We start from the raw sequence: 14,549 nt of genomic DNA, 5'->3' as shown, positions 1-14,549 counted from the left end.
TCTAATATCTAAGTTGTTGCACTTCTGCTAAAAGCCGTTTGGAGATGTGGCTGGTGTGTCCCTGCAGGGGCTGGTGCGGGGATTGTAGAATTGTTTAGGTTGGAAAAGACCTTTAAGCTCATCAAGTCCAACCATGAACCTGGCGCTGCCAAGTCCACCACTAACCCATGGCCCTGGGGAGCAGCGAGCTGAGCACGTGAGCACGTTATTTTGCCCTGGGGAGGGTCAGCCCCAGACACTTCACTTACGAACTCGCCTCTTCTGAGATGGAGTTTCCTTCTAAATCACATCAGCTGGGTCTTGGCTGTGTTTGGGGATTTATTTTCTTCAGCAAGTCCCAGGCTGCTTTATGTCCTGAAACAGTGGAGAGAGACAGCCAAAAAATTAAAGGGAAGATATTATGTTAAGCATGAGTTTTAAGAAGAAATTGCTTTCTCTGTGTAGCACCTCAGTTAAAAACAAGAGAGGAGTAAAAAAGCATAATCCTTTATAATCTATATGGTTTTTACCTTTTGCATTCTAAGGAGCTTAGATGATGGCTGTAAGATAGATGGGCTGGTTTTCTTAATTGCAAACTTTGCAGGGAAAAATGTAAATCCTAACCCAATGGTAATATTGTTTTAATTGGATTTTTTAGCAAATTTACAATCCACTGATTATGAAGAGCACTTCTACTTTGAAGAATGAAATACTAGTATAGGTTTTGATCATGTAGTAATGTCCTGAAGCAAGGATTTTTTTGCCTGTGGATCACTGTCCCCATAGCAAGAGTTTTTCACTTCCAGATTGTCAGCAAGCAGATGTGGGACACAGACTTTCAGCTCAGGCCCTAAGTAATACCTAAGCTAAAAAATTGCACTGTAGGCATGTGGAGGTTGTATGCATACAGGTGTGGTAGATACATATTTTTTTAGTATAATTGATGTTCTGTGTAACCTCAGTTTCATCATTAAGCAAATACAGCTGGCAATTGTTGTAATAGATCAGAGGGCATTGCAAGTAAGTTAAAAATAAAAAGTCTGTGTTACAAAATGACGTACAGTTAAATAGCTGATCCCTGCTAGTGGGATAAATTAGTTAATTATCTGCTTAGGAAATAATCTGTGCCAGAAGCTTGATACATGATGGTACCCTGGATTATCATCTGTTCTTCCTTCTTCTTTAATTCATTTTCTTCTTCTTTTCATCTAAATGGGGTAAATGCTGTTGTAGTGGATCAGTTTGTATTTCATGACAACAAATGGCATGGAATAGGACCCAAATCAGCAAGTTCAGCAAATGCCTCCATGGAAACCCTGAGGTTTTTCTGGTGTCGGAAGAGGGCTGAAGCCCCCATGCTCTCCCAGGGTGACCCCCAGGAGGAACTAAAAAGCCACCCTCCACTTCCCAGCAAATCCTGAAAATGAGCTTCCTAAAGGAGCACAGTCATCTGCCTTGGGGACAATTCTGGTGGCACCAGCGTCCTGCATGTTGTCGGTGCTGGGGTCTCACGGTGCGGGCAGGTCCAGCGTAGGCAGAGGCAGACTCTGCAGGGACCTGTGCACCAGGGATGTGCTGGGATGGAGCTGCCTGCTTGCACGGCAGCAGCTCTGATCTCTACCTGCCGTGGGACTGCTGTATACACACCCCTCTGTTTGCTCAGTTCTGCTTTGTTTAACATTTCTGGAAAACCTTTTTCATGAAGTCCTGTGCTGCAGCTGACCGTGGGGCAGGGCGAGCTCCCAGGGCAAACTGTTTTGGAAAACAAGTCTAACCTCAGCCAGAAAAGTTGGTATTTTAACATTTTTCCCTTTCACTGTCTACGTGAAATTGTGATATCTAAAGTCTGTGATGATGGGAATGGACGCACACCTCCAGCTGCCACACTCGTGCTGCTCTGCCTGGCCAGGGTCAGGCCACCGGGACCCTCTTCGTGATCGGTCAGGGTGGTTCACATAAAGCAGCCCAGCCCAGCAGAAGATTGAAGATTTCAGAGCATGAAAATGAAAATGAAAATTCAGGGTGAGCATGTCTTGTATCTGGATCTTCTGCCTCCTGGGAAGGCGAGTGCATTGACCAGGACATGGCTTGAAACTCTGTGCCAGACCTAAACTTCTCCCAACAAAACTGTGGTGAAGATACACCCCACGAAGAGTTGTGGCTTCCATAATGTGCTTTTTCTGACAAAAGTAAATAATGTTGCTTAAAATCCCTGACCCCATGCAGTCCTGGAACAGGTGGCGAGCTCCCAGTAAGAACCAGATCATTACAACTGTACTCGGGTTTCCGCGGGTTTGTGCCCGTTGCTTCCTGTATTCAGACAAACCCCAAACTCAAAGCAAAACCAAGTTGAAAGAGCAAAAGTTCGTCAATTATTTTTCTCATCAAAACCATATGAAATTGTGACTTTCTCATTTTTTCAACGTGAAGCCTTTGATCAGTCCTGCCTTGTGAACTTTTGATCAGCTGGGTTAAAATGAAATCCAAGACTGGGCACATTTTGTGTGGTCTCTGGTTTCGAAGTGAAAATGTTTCATGTCTGTACTAACCATGTTATTCCTGGGCTGTTGTTCACAGTCGCCCTCATAAAGCTGTAGGCAAAAACCTACTGGAGCTCTTGGAAAAAATATGCTGAGAAGCCAACCTAGCCGTAGCATGATTCATTGATTAGTTATTGCTTAGCATAAAGCATGAAGGTTGCTGTGTTTCGTTACCAGTCCAGGTTACAACCCCCCATTATGGCACCTCCTTCCACTGTATTTACCTGGATTTAGAAAACGAAACTTTCAGCCAGGATCTGAAGTTTGGAAACCAGCGCTCTCAAAACTGCTTTCCATATTGAAACCCAAAGAGGAGAATAATCTCATGACCATCCCCTCCCATAGTAAAATCTTACGCAATTAAATCTATGAATCTCAATACCTGAAAAACAGGATTTGATGACACATGACAAGAGCCGAGTTAAAATATGTATGACTTCATACCAGCACGGTAGGTAATCTTCAGCATCACCAGAGCAGAGAAGATGAAATCGAGGCATGGGGTGGGGATGGCACAGTGCTAAGGTTACCTCATTTATTCCCATCCCTTACCTTGGGTCCCGTTCTGAAAATGAGCCCAATAAGTATTGCTAAATAGACTCTTCAGACAATACTGGGGAAAAAAACCCCGTGGTCAAAAATCTGAAAAAATGCCTGTACGGAGTCAGGGATTGCTGTGGTACTTGGTGCATCCCATCTCTCTTGGTTTGCTGTCTATTCATCCTAGTTCATCGTGGGGAATTAGGAAATACAGGAGCAGAGCCGCCTGTTTCTCTTCACTGAATCCAGCTCATGTGCCGGGGTCAGACCACTCAGTCCTAAATCTCGGCCGGGAGGCTCGGGGAACCTTTGCCCGTGCCACCGACGGCCACAGGGATTAGCTGGCAAGCCTTTAAACTGCGCCTTGTTTTACATCTCATTGGAGGTAACATTTAAGGAACTTCTAGAAGTCAAGTGGCAGGACAAGATTAATTAGTATTCCTTTCTAATCCTAATTACAATGATATTTGCTTCCCAGGATAGGAGGCGTTCATTATCATATGTATGTTTGTTTCTTTAGTCTGTCTGCTTCCCTCCCCCAACAAAAAAAAAGGTTAAATAATATTTAATACATTTTTATAGTCATTAAAAAAATTCAACTCATTTTAATCTGGTAAAAACATCAGATGGGCAGAGGAGAAAGCCATTCAATTCCCTATTAATTTCCCTTGCTCTCTAATTATATGCAAATCCACCAAGCCCAGGTTTTAATTCAGCCATTCGCATTAAGAGATCAGAGAAAGATGCAAAATGGGAAAGCGGAGTTTGATGTATCGTCGGGGGCTCGTACGAATTCGACTGGAAGATAAATTCCACATTTTAATTAAAATGTTTATTCCGCTCTGCACAATAACGCTTGCTTGCTTTCAGAGGAAAAAAGGGGTATTAAGCATTAAAGGAACTAATTCCTCCTATCAAGAAAATTAGGATTTCTCCCAGGCAGACACAGGGTATCATCCAGGATTAGCGGCTGTAGCATTCTTTGTAAACATGTCACCCTTGAAAGTGAGCAACAAGGAAAGCTGCTATCGCCTTACAGCTGCAGGGTGTCAATAAAGCATCCCTTCAGCTCCAGAGGGGATTATCTTCCCTCCGCGTCCTCCAAAGAGCCGTTTATCATGGAAGCTGGGAAATAAATGTGAGCACAGATTAGAATAATGCAGAGGCAGCTCCAGGCAGTGGGCAGCTCTCCCCGCTCCTGCCCGGGGGTTCCCGATAGATTTTGGGGATCCCTGTGGGGAGGGGTGCCTCTCGTCGCAGCCCTCATCCCTTGGGCTCCACAGCTGGCTGGCAGAATGAATGTTAGGGTGGGAGGGACACCCCGTGCCACAGCCGGCTGTCCCTGTGCCCTCCTGCTTGAAAGGTCTCGGGGAGACCCCGGCAAAGACTCAGAGCAGCCACAGTCCATTCCTTCGTGGCCATCCGTGTTGGAAATGTGCTTGACATCCGTGTAAAAATCAAAGGATTTCACCATAGCAAGGAAATGTGTACCCGAGAACGACAATAACTAATACAAATTATCATCTCTGGTTGTTCCGTCTTATCTGTTAATTAGCCAGTGGCATGTGCTTGGGCACGGCCGCCTCCAACACGTTAAAAGATCTCTTGGTGTCATCTGATGTTGTGCGAGCACGTGGCCTTGGCCATCCTATGCTATGGGAGAAAGCTTTCTCTGAGCAAGTCAGCAGCATTACAGGTATTATTTTTATTATTTTTATTATTATTACTGTTATTACTATTATTTTTTCAAAGCACAGTCACCCAGTTGGGGATTTGCTTTCCAACAGCGTGAGACACTTTTGGTTTGTTGTCTTTTTTTTTCAACCAGTGATGTTCTGGCACAGTGAGACACCACCACCCCCACCACCCCCGAAGCTGAGCTTTGAGACTAGCTGATTGAAGAAAAAAAAAAAAAGTAGAATAAAAATAAAATAAAGTAGACTAAAATAAAATAAGACAGGAAGTATAGTGCCTGCCGGGGGATGCTGGCAGCTGTCCCATCCCAAGCCTAGAGACAGGGACAAAAGTCCTGTTGTGGGTCTCCTGCCCAGGTTCTGGGGTGACAGTGATGACAGCACCAGGACAGTGTCACCCACGGTGGCCATGCACCCTGGCACTGCTGTGGTGTGAAGGGGCAGGTTTCATCCCCTCTGATGTTTGCTGAATCGAAACGCCTTAAATCACATCAGCGTTTTTTGGGGGTTTTGTGCTTTGTTAACTCCTCTGCGCTCTTTCAAGTACATGGGCTGGTTTTGTTTTTGTTTTAAATGGAAAGAAAAACCCCAGGCAAATGGCCAGGAGCCCTTTCCTGATGCCATGGAGCTGTGTAAGCAAACATTTGCCTCGAGAAAACAGCACAGCACCGACACCTGGAGGGTTCCTGTTGGGCTGATTTGCTGACAGATGCACCCAGAAATCTCAGAGGTGTTTCCATCTGCTGCGGCAGCGCGTCCTCGGCGGGGAGGGATGTGACAACCAGATGCCAAAGCCACCTCAGTTAAGATCCCAGACCCAGCTGGGGCTGGGGCTTGCAAATGATTTCTCAAAACCGGTGAAAATCCCCCAAGACCGGGACATGGCTCTCACAGGGCGAACCCTCTGCGTTTCACCGAGCCCTCACACCCCGAGGTTCAGCCGGTCCCGGTGCTGCACGTGAGCCAGGCACGCGGGCGCTGATGCCTCTGGTCCTGTCAGAAACAAGTGTCTCAAGCCCTACCGAAGGGCAAACTTTGTCATACTTTTATTTCGCTTTCTTCCCTTGCCCTCTTGGACATTTTCCTGATTAATTCTGGGTATCAGACCAACCGCTTGTCTTTGAGAAGTGGAGCGAAATAAAGGAGGTCAGATACTATCAGCCTCCACGGGTCAAGTAAGCGCCTTCTGATTTAAGCCTCAAGCGTTACTGGTAACTCCAGGGTTTGCAGCTTTTGATTCAAATTCGCAGAACCACGTAGCACAGAGAGGACCGAGGGGTTTTTCCTTCATAGCCCAGAGCACGAGAGGCAGTAACTAGAGCTGGATGTTGCAGAATAGGGGAACCAGCTCTGTGTGTGTGTGCGTGATGCAGCCTCACCATTATATTGCCCTGGCATTTGGGAGAAAATAGCTGAGGTTTGGTGTTGCGCTGCTGCCCCTGGGTTATATTGCCCCAGCATTTGTTTCCATGAAGCCAAATGTCCCCATTGCCCCTTGGGGCAGCTGGCACCTTGGGGCCGGGGGGTGTTGCTGTCCCCTCCTCAGCAGACGCAGCACCGTGAAGCTGCTTTCAGCGTCACAGCAGCAGCGGTTCCCAAGCAAGGCGAGCGTTGTGCAAGGGGACTTTCTGCAAAGTTGAGGAGGCTTCTGGACTGAGGTGGCTCTTTTGCTGAATGTGACTGTAAACATCGGGTGGTGATGCCAAAGGTTTATTTTTCAGGGGGTTTCTCCTCTCTGGTGTGGGGTGTGACTGCCTCCACACTTGCCCCCTGTCACTGTAAGAGCGCAGCATCTGGGAGGGACTTTTGATCTTTATTTTTCCATGTCTTTTTTTTTTTCTTTCTTTTTAAACAAAGAACCACCTACATCTTTCTCTTAGAAGATAAATACTTGAGAAGTGAAATGGCTCTTCCTGTGCCTGTAAACGGTGAAAAGCTCAGCTATTTCCCCTGCAGAGTTTAACTTAAAAAAATAATAACCATCATTGCTTAAAACCAGAAAGCAGCACCAGCACAGAAGGTCACTGAGAACTTGTAAAAGGTTTTGAAGTTCTTTCCCTGTATTTGTCCCCATCGTGTCTGGAGCTTGGGCACCTCTCCGAGGGCTGGGGCATGGAAGGTGTTAAATGCCAGGGAACTTGTGCCCTGACACCCAGTCCCCTAACACAGCTGTGATGCACGTCTGAGTCGAAGGGGAGAGTCAGCATCACAGGAGCAGCATTTTGCTGCTCAGCTAAGGCGAGTACATCCCCTTGAATGTGCGAAAAGGAGCAGGGTTACTCAGGTGCCCCGTTAGCATTTTCAAAGCAGAGCTGGATTTTAAAGAGGCTGAAAGAAATCAGAGGGAAAGGGAAAAGGGAATAAACACTCCATCAACCACAAAATGTAGAGTGTAGGGATACAAACCTGACCACGGACAGTATTTGCCTGTTTGTGTGATGTGTATCTTAAACCACTCAGCTCCTTGCTGCAATTCATACGCAGAATTGGTGCAAGAATTAATAGGTGCAAATTATTACTTTCCCCTTTGCTGCTTGCAAACACTTCTGGGCCAGCCAGGGATGGTGTACATGGGGCAGCTCTTCTGGTCATGGGAGACATGGTCTTCTGGTCCCTGGAGGCACCCTTGGTGGTGCTGAGGGTAAGGGCCAGACCCAGCCCTCGGTGCTGCTGCTGCTGCTAAGATTTGGCTTTGCTGGAGGGGTGCACGTCTGGGCGAGGGCAGCACCTGAGCGTGGGTGGCTTTAACTTTCCCTGTTTCCTTTCTGCTGTGGCAGCGGACTTGTGTGATGTGACTGCAGCAAAAGTGAGAAAACAGAAAAAAGTGTGCCGAGACAAGAAATGAGTCGACGCTGCCTTCACCCGCGGGCTGCCCCGGTGCTTGCAGTCAGCACCGAAAACAGTCTGCCGTGGGTATTTGGGGTGATGTTTTATCACAGCACCTCCTGGTGCAACACCACAGGGAAATGAGGAGTGAAGGTGTCTGCTGACACAGTCTGGGGCCCCAAGCTGGAGATTTTATCAGAACTTGGAGGTACCTGAAACTCGGCAGAGATGGGTTTGGTTTGTGCACAGACTCTGCGTCCCCAGGCACCCCAAATGGCAGCGTTGCCCTGCGAGCCCTCCCAGGAGCAGATCTGATGCTGTGGGATGTACATAATAATGTCCCTTATCGTATATCCCTAATAATTTGGTAATTTGGATTGATTGTTGGATAAAGAGCAAAAGGCACAGTCCCCTGGTCACAGGTACCTTCCCCGGCAGCGGTGCATGCTCGGTGCAGCCTGACCTTATACCTTTCTTTCTGTGGCATGATGACTAATTTTGCAGTGAAAAGGAATTAATTCCTCATTGCATCAGCCACAGCAAAACTTCGTAGGTTTTGTTTTTCATAGCCGGCACATCGACTCATCTTGTCCTCTCTGAGAAGTGACGTCAAAGCAAACACGTTCGGGGCAGCTCGGGGCTGGACTGCAGGCTGCAGCACGTGTGCTGCGCCCGGGGCTTTCAACCCGGCGGCACCCGAGCAGGGCAGAGGAGCACGGAGACACGCTCAGAGCTCACCCCATCCATCTGCCTGCTCTGAGCCGGGACCAGCCCCAGGGCTGCTCCCGGGAACAGGACACACGGCACAGCCCGCAGCATGGGGCTCTGGGGCTGCCAAAACCCCTCTGCCTTGGCAGTGACAAGTCTTGCATGCGGACTTGCATGGCACAACCTGCAGCCCAAGCTCCCGTCCCTCGGCCAGGCCCCTCGCGCCACACCAGCCGCCACTGGGCTGGCCCATGGCTTTTTTGTTTCCCCGGCGATGTGGGAAAATTTGAAAGTGACGTGACTAATCTTGCCTCACCGCGGCTCAGCTCCCCGGTGAGGCTGGAAACCACAGCACTCTCCCCGGCCGCCGACCGGTGTGCCAGGGCGCTTCGTGCCCCTGTGCCACAGGGAATGGATCCTGCACCCCCAGGGTGCTTCCAGTCACCTCTTGCCCAGGAGGCTGCTGCCAGCACCAGCACAGCCTTGGGTGATGGGGGCACCTAGCTGCAAGCACCACAGCGGGGTGGCAGGGCTTTCCTCTCCCTGCAAACCCCCCTGCATCCATGGAGGGGCCGCCAGGACGGACGGCAGCTCCCACAGAGCGGGGCTTTCCAGCAGGCTTCTCCCTGCTTTTTTGCTTTTGGGCTGACCAGGGGGTTTGGCTGTCTGAGGTGTTGGCTGGTGCTTTTGCACCAGCGAAGTGTGTTTGGGGGCTGGAAGCTGAGGTTCGTGCAAGGCAGGCAGCACCCTGTTATCCTGCCTGGGGAGCACGGCACCCCTTGGAGTCATGTCCCCAGGGGTGCCGGGCCCCCGCTGTGCACAGTCCTGACTGCTTCACTGGAAGGGTGGTCAAGCACTGGACCAGGCTGCCCGGGGAGGTGATGGAATCGCCAGCCCTGGAAGAGTTCAGAAAACCTGTAGATGCAGCGCGTAGGGCCATGGGTTAGTGGTGGGCTTGGCAGTGCTGGGTTGATGATCTTTAAGGGTTTTTTTCCAACCTCAGTGATTCTGTGACATTGTGTTCCCTGGCCTGCAGGGTCCCCATGGGGTCCCCTTTGTGCATGGCATTCCCTGTGTGCGTGGGGTCCCCCATGTGCACGGGATCCCCTCTGTGGAGGGCACCCCGTATGTGCGCAGGACCCCCTGTGTTTACGGGACCCCCAGTGCCTGCAGCCTCCCATGTGTTTCAGGTCCCATGTGTGTGAAGTCCCCATGCCTGTGGGGTCCCCTTTGTGTTTGGGGTCCCTGGCAGCTGCGAGCCCCCCCCCCCGATGCTGACCCTGCAGAAGTTGCTGTCAGCTGGAGCCTGAACACTGAAGCCACTTTCCCATGGTGAAGCCCCAGCTGGCTCATCTGCAAGCACAGTGTCTTTCGTTTCGGAGTAGCTGTTAGGACAGCTTGTAAAAGAACCATACAGCAGTGGTGTAGCAGGATTAAGATATCCAGAAGTCCTGTGGATGAAACTTGAGTGGAGTTTTCCCCACACGGAGTGGGGAGCGGGGTGATGCTGTGAAGGATTGCCTGGTATTGCAGGGAGGCGATACGGCACGGTCGGAATTGGCTGGTGACGCAGCACAGCTCCTGGGGGCTTAGGGCTGACTTTTATAAAGTGAGAGCAAATTCTTAAATTCATTCTATTATTTCAAACATATGGGAAATCTGTAAAATATAAGTTTCTTTCCTACAAAACAGCGTCATCTATGCAACTGCCATAAAAACAAGCTATGAAAAAGCCAGCTTTTCACTTAGGGGTTTTGTGTTCAGAATCTGGGGAAAACATCAAAACACTTGAAATATAGCCCTCAAAACCGAGAGGGGGTGTTCCCAGGAGGATGCTTTTTGCCTGTGTGCGACAGGGCAGATCAGGATCAGCCTTGTAAGATGAGCTCCTGTATTCTGTTTGTGTAACCTGGACTGTGGCAGACAGGTTTACTCATCTCCTTTAATGCATTAAACAACTCGCCATGGTGCAGGTCAGGCACGCAGCCCCGACCGCCCCGTGCGAGGACCAATCCTGCGTGCTTGCTGCAGCCATCATCAAATTATAACAAAACATTTTTCACTAAATTAGGCACCATGTGTCAGAAGGGGCAGTAGAATTAAGCTGCTTTATTTTAGTTATGAATTTTCTTCTACCAGAAAATTAATTAAATTCCTGTCTGTATGTAGCCTGGTGCTGGTGGGATGCTGGGATCCCCAGCAGCCACCCAGGCAGCTTGGTGTGATGACTGCAGCTTTTAATAGCTGCTTTCAGTTGTAGCAAGGAATAGTTTTCACAGGTTACAAAACATTGACTTCTGGGTTTTTGTTGGTTTATTTTCCTAAACTGATCCAAGCAGAAAAAAAAAAATATTTACAAGTTTTTGTAATATTTTGACAGAGCTAAAAACCCTAAGAGTTTTGCCAGCCATGGACGTTTTTTGGTTTCATCATTTCACTCAAATTTTGCCTTTTTGACCTTCTGTGCTACATTTTGCTAAGATTAGCTTTAAAGTTTAAAAGAAAAATCCTGTCAAGCCAGCAAAGTAAAACTACTCATTTTTAGCGTGTCACAACTCAATAGCTCAGTCTTAAAAATATGAGTCAAAATACTTCCTAACACAAGGTGCTTTCCAGAAAATGTTTGATTACAATCTCTCACCATTTTCTAATGAAAAACCCACGTTTTGTTTAAAAAAACCTCCTTTATATTTCTGATCAAGCAGCACCACCCTGGCAGCTATAATGCAGGGCTGCAGCCCTGGCGGGGCATGTGGGCTGTGGGCTGGGAGCAGAGGCGAGGGGCGCTACGCCTGGTCAGGCACCTCGGAGCCACACGACATTGCAGGTCTGATCGAGAGGGTGATCCTCAAGCGAAAGACCTGCTGGGTTTGTGTGTGCTCAGTGACCAGAGTTTTCAAGCTAGCCTCGAGCTGCCAGCGCAGCCAGGCACCCGCGCGTGAGCGGCGAGCTCTCCTAATTTTGCCTTGCCAGTATTTAGTCTCTCTTAATAAGTAATGTGACTGTTTTCTCTTTGCTCGTCCAATTACCTCTGGTTATGAAAGTCACTTCTCGGCTTCGAAGTGGGAGGCTTTTTTCCCTCACAGTTGGGGATTCTTTAATTATTTTCAGCAAGGTTGATGGGGGCCGATAGTGCTGGTAGGGCGATGCGCTGCAGCATCAGTGCCTGCCCCAGTGCCAAGTGGCACCGGCTGCTGGCACGAGGCACACGGGGACCCAGTGGGCATCACTCACTGGGGAGGTGGCCACTCAGGAGAGTTGCAGTTTACCAAATTTGAGAGGGAAAAAGGCCCTCCAGGCTTGCAAAACCCATTCTGCTTCTCCGTCCCCTCTGGAAATACCATTCTGGTGTTGCTGTAAATGCACCTCTTCATTTCTGTGGCAAGGTCGTGGCTGCACAGCTCATTCCCCGACACAAAGCTGTCCTCAGAGCCCTTTCCTGTCCTACTACAGCTGCCAAAGGATCGGAGGTGACTTGGGATGACTTGGGGTTGGGGCCATGACGCTGGGCACCGGCTGTGTCATTTTAGATGGGTGGGTAGCGAGCAGCTCCATCACCACTGCTCTGAGCTGTATTGAAACACGGCTTTGAGGAGGAGATGCAGCAGGATGCTTCACCAAACCACAGCACATCCCCGTAATGTCCTGGCCAGCACCACCCCGCATCCTCCGAGGGGATCTGCTGAGAGGACACCAAGCCAACTGCCCGTGTGTTAAATCAGTTTGCTCGGCAGAAAACTTACACCAGCTTAATTTTACGGTATAAGACTTTGTCGTCTTATAAGTTCTGGCTTTGAAAAGCCTCTTCGAGGTTCATGTGCTGCAGCTGATTTGCAGGCACTAAATATAGACCTTGTAAAAAAGAGGAATTGATACCATTTCTCTGGCATATAGATTTCTATAAACGAGGTATGATTTCACAGCGAAGACGCGTGCGGCAGCCGCAGTGCATCTGATGGAGACCAGGAGCTGCAGACATGGCCACGGACTGTGACCATTAGCAGCTGCCATGTTTAAACCGGCTGTCAACACGGAAAGAGTCTTCTCTGTTTCTCCAGATCATTGTGCAACGTTTCCTCCTTCCCTTGGTTGGTTCAGTTTGGGAGATGGGTTCCTGTATGGAACTTCCTAATGGAGGAAGCGGGACGGGGATGAGTAGCTGCTTACAGAAATTTTTACCTTACCTCCTTTCTAAGCATCCTTCCCCGCCAGCTTTTTATGAGTTTAAAGCATAGGAGAAGAATTTTAGAGCGAGGCAAGTGCAGATGTAGAAGGGACATGGGGATCACCAGCTATTCTTACTGGTGCAACATCTTGCTTCCCATCTGAACTGATGAAAAATCTGAGTAACTGAACTGCAACCTATGGTACCACCAAGATACCATGTTCCCGTGTCTGGGGAGAAGCACAGGCTGTGCCTTTGCTGTAACCACGTGTGCTCTGTGCTTTTCACTGATGAGGTATCCTGTGGATCAGCATCAGGACTGTTCAGCTGCCTTTGTAGTGGTCTGTGTCTTCTGTCATTGCTCTGAAAGCTGTTAACAGTCATCAGGCAGCGAGGTTGGCTGGTGGATGGCCCTGTGCTTTGGGTAGGTGCAAATGGGAAGGAAAGATCTGTCCTACTTTGAACAGCAGAAGTGTTCCAAGTTGAGGTTTTCAAAACGGCTCGGCATCAAGCTTGTTCTGCTCCAGTGTCATGTTCAAATGTACACGTACAACTGCATAGCCCTAATTTAGGCTTTCTGGCTCCTAAATAAGCTAAACCATAGCTAATTTTAGAAATATCACTGAAAAGCCATTCATCTCATTTCATGGACAAGAACAGTAAAAGCTCAGAGTGCCCAGGGCTGCTCTCGATGGGAAAACCACATAGCCCACAGCCCTGCTGCAGGACAGGAATGTCTGTACCACACCAGTTTATGCTGGGGGAGGGGGGGGGGCAGTTATATTCCCAGTATCCCGCTGTACATAGTAAATCTACACCTGGTAAGTGCCAGGAATTAGGGTTTTCATGCATTCTTAAATGCAAACCTGTATGCCTCTTGGTTTTTATTTGCATGAGCAAGCCTTTGTGGGAAAGACAGATGTAAAGCAGCGTCTCCATCACTCTGCTTTCCTTTCTGCTTCATGGGTTTCCTCCTTGGAGCAGGGATGCAAAAAACAGGACTTTCCCAGGGCTCTTGGACCACTAGGGAAACAGCTCGGAGTGGCAGGGAGAAGTCCAGGACAGATCCTCCAGAGCCATCAGCTCCAGCTGTGCCACCTCCACCAGAGCTGACTGGTGTTTTGTGCTCACTGTGCCTAAGCAAAATCATTACCAAAGTGAAAGGCGCCGGTGAATCAAGTCCAGAGACTGTAAATGACTTGTCGAAGTCACACAGCTAATCATCTGTAGATGTCCTGGTGGGACACAAGAGGTCTGGCTAGCAGTACCCAGCTCCTAGCCCCTGGAGAGCTGTCTTACCCAATCCATTCTCATTTTCTCCCCATTTTGGGGTGCTGTCAGTTCTCTTTCTGGATTTATCTGGGACAAATCCTAACATTCTACCACCAAGGCAAAGTCAGTTTGGGTTTAAAGGCAACCATGGGCGAAACCGGGCATGTAGGGAGCAGCCTGAGACGCTCGAGGCGAGGAGGCTGGCGGTAGACGGCAGCGTGTGCGTGTGTGTGTGTGTGTTTTCCTTACAGCTGCGCAGCTCTTTTGAACAGGTTCCCCTCTCTCTGCTCCAACATGCAGAAGTACTCCCCGTCCTGTTCACAAAAAAAGCGCCTTTTACAAGGGCGTTGGGCTCTGATGGCCTTGCTGTGCGTAACCAGGAGTAGCTGCCAGAGGAGACAGACTTTTCATTGCTCAGTTTTCCTGAGTTTGTTGCATCCCCAGAGCTGCCTCTGCTCCCTCTGGTCCTTCTCCCAGTGCTGGAGCTCAGACCGAGGGGGGTTTCAGCCCGAGGGCTTGCTGGTGACCATGCCATGTTTTCAACGGCATCTCCCTGCTGGAGAGCCCTGGTTAGGAGAGCCCGAGCATGGCTTTCAGAGTGAACATGCACGATGTGAAAATACAGATTTAGATCCTGTGGTAGCACAAGGCAGAAACCAAGAGTAATGCATTGGGTGACATGCTTGTAGCGTTTATCCTGGAATAAAAGATACCAGAAACAAACAAAAAAACGTTCTGAGTTTTGAAAACTTCATGCTGATTTGAGCTGTTTTCCACCTACCCACGCAATTGTCTTCAGCTGCTGTCACTGCTTGGTTTTTGGAT

The 14,549-nt window shown here is 49.0% G+C and overlaps 1 protein-coding gene across 8 annotated transcripts in view; it reads left to right on the top strand.

The window, feature by feature from the left end:
• TCF7 (transcription factor 7) overlaps positions 1 to 14,549 on the top strand; it is a 74,046-nt gene that overhangs the window by 36,543 nt on the left and 22,954 nt on the right. The window lies entirely within an intron of this gene.

Source organism: Falco biarmicus, chromosome 8 (genome assembly GCF_023638135.1).
Source record: "Falco biarmicus isolate bFalBia1 chromosome 8, bFalBia1.pri, whole genome shotgun sequence".
In the NCBI taxonomy this organism is placed as follows: domain Eukaryota; kingdom Metazoa; phylum Chordata; class Aves; order Falconiformes; family Falconidae; genus Falco; species Falco biarmicus.
This window is presented reverse-complemented; position numbering and strand designations above follow the sequence as displayed.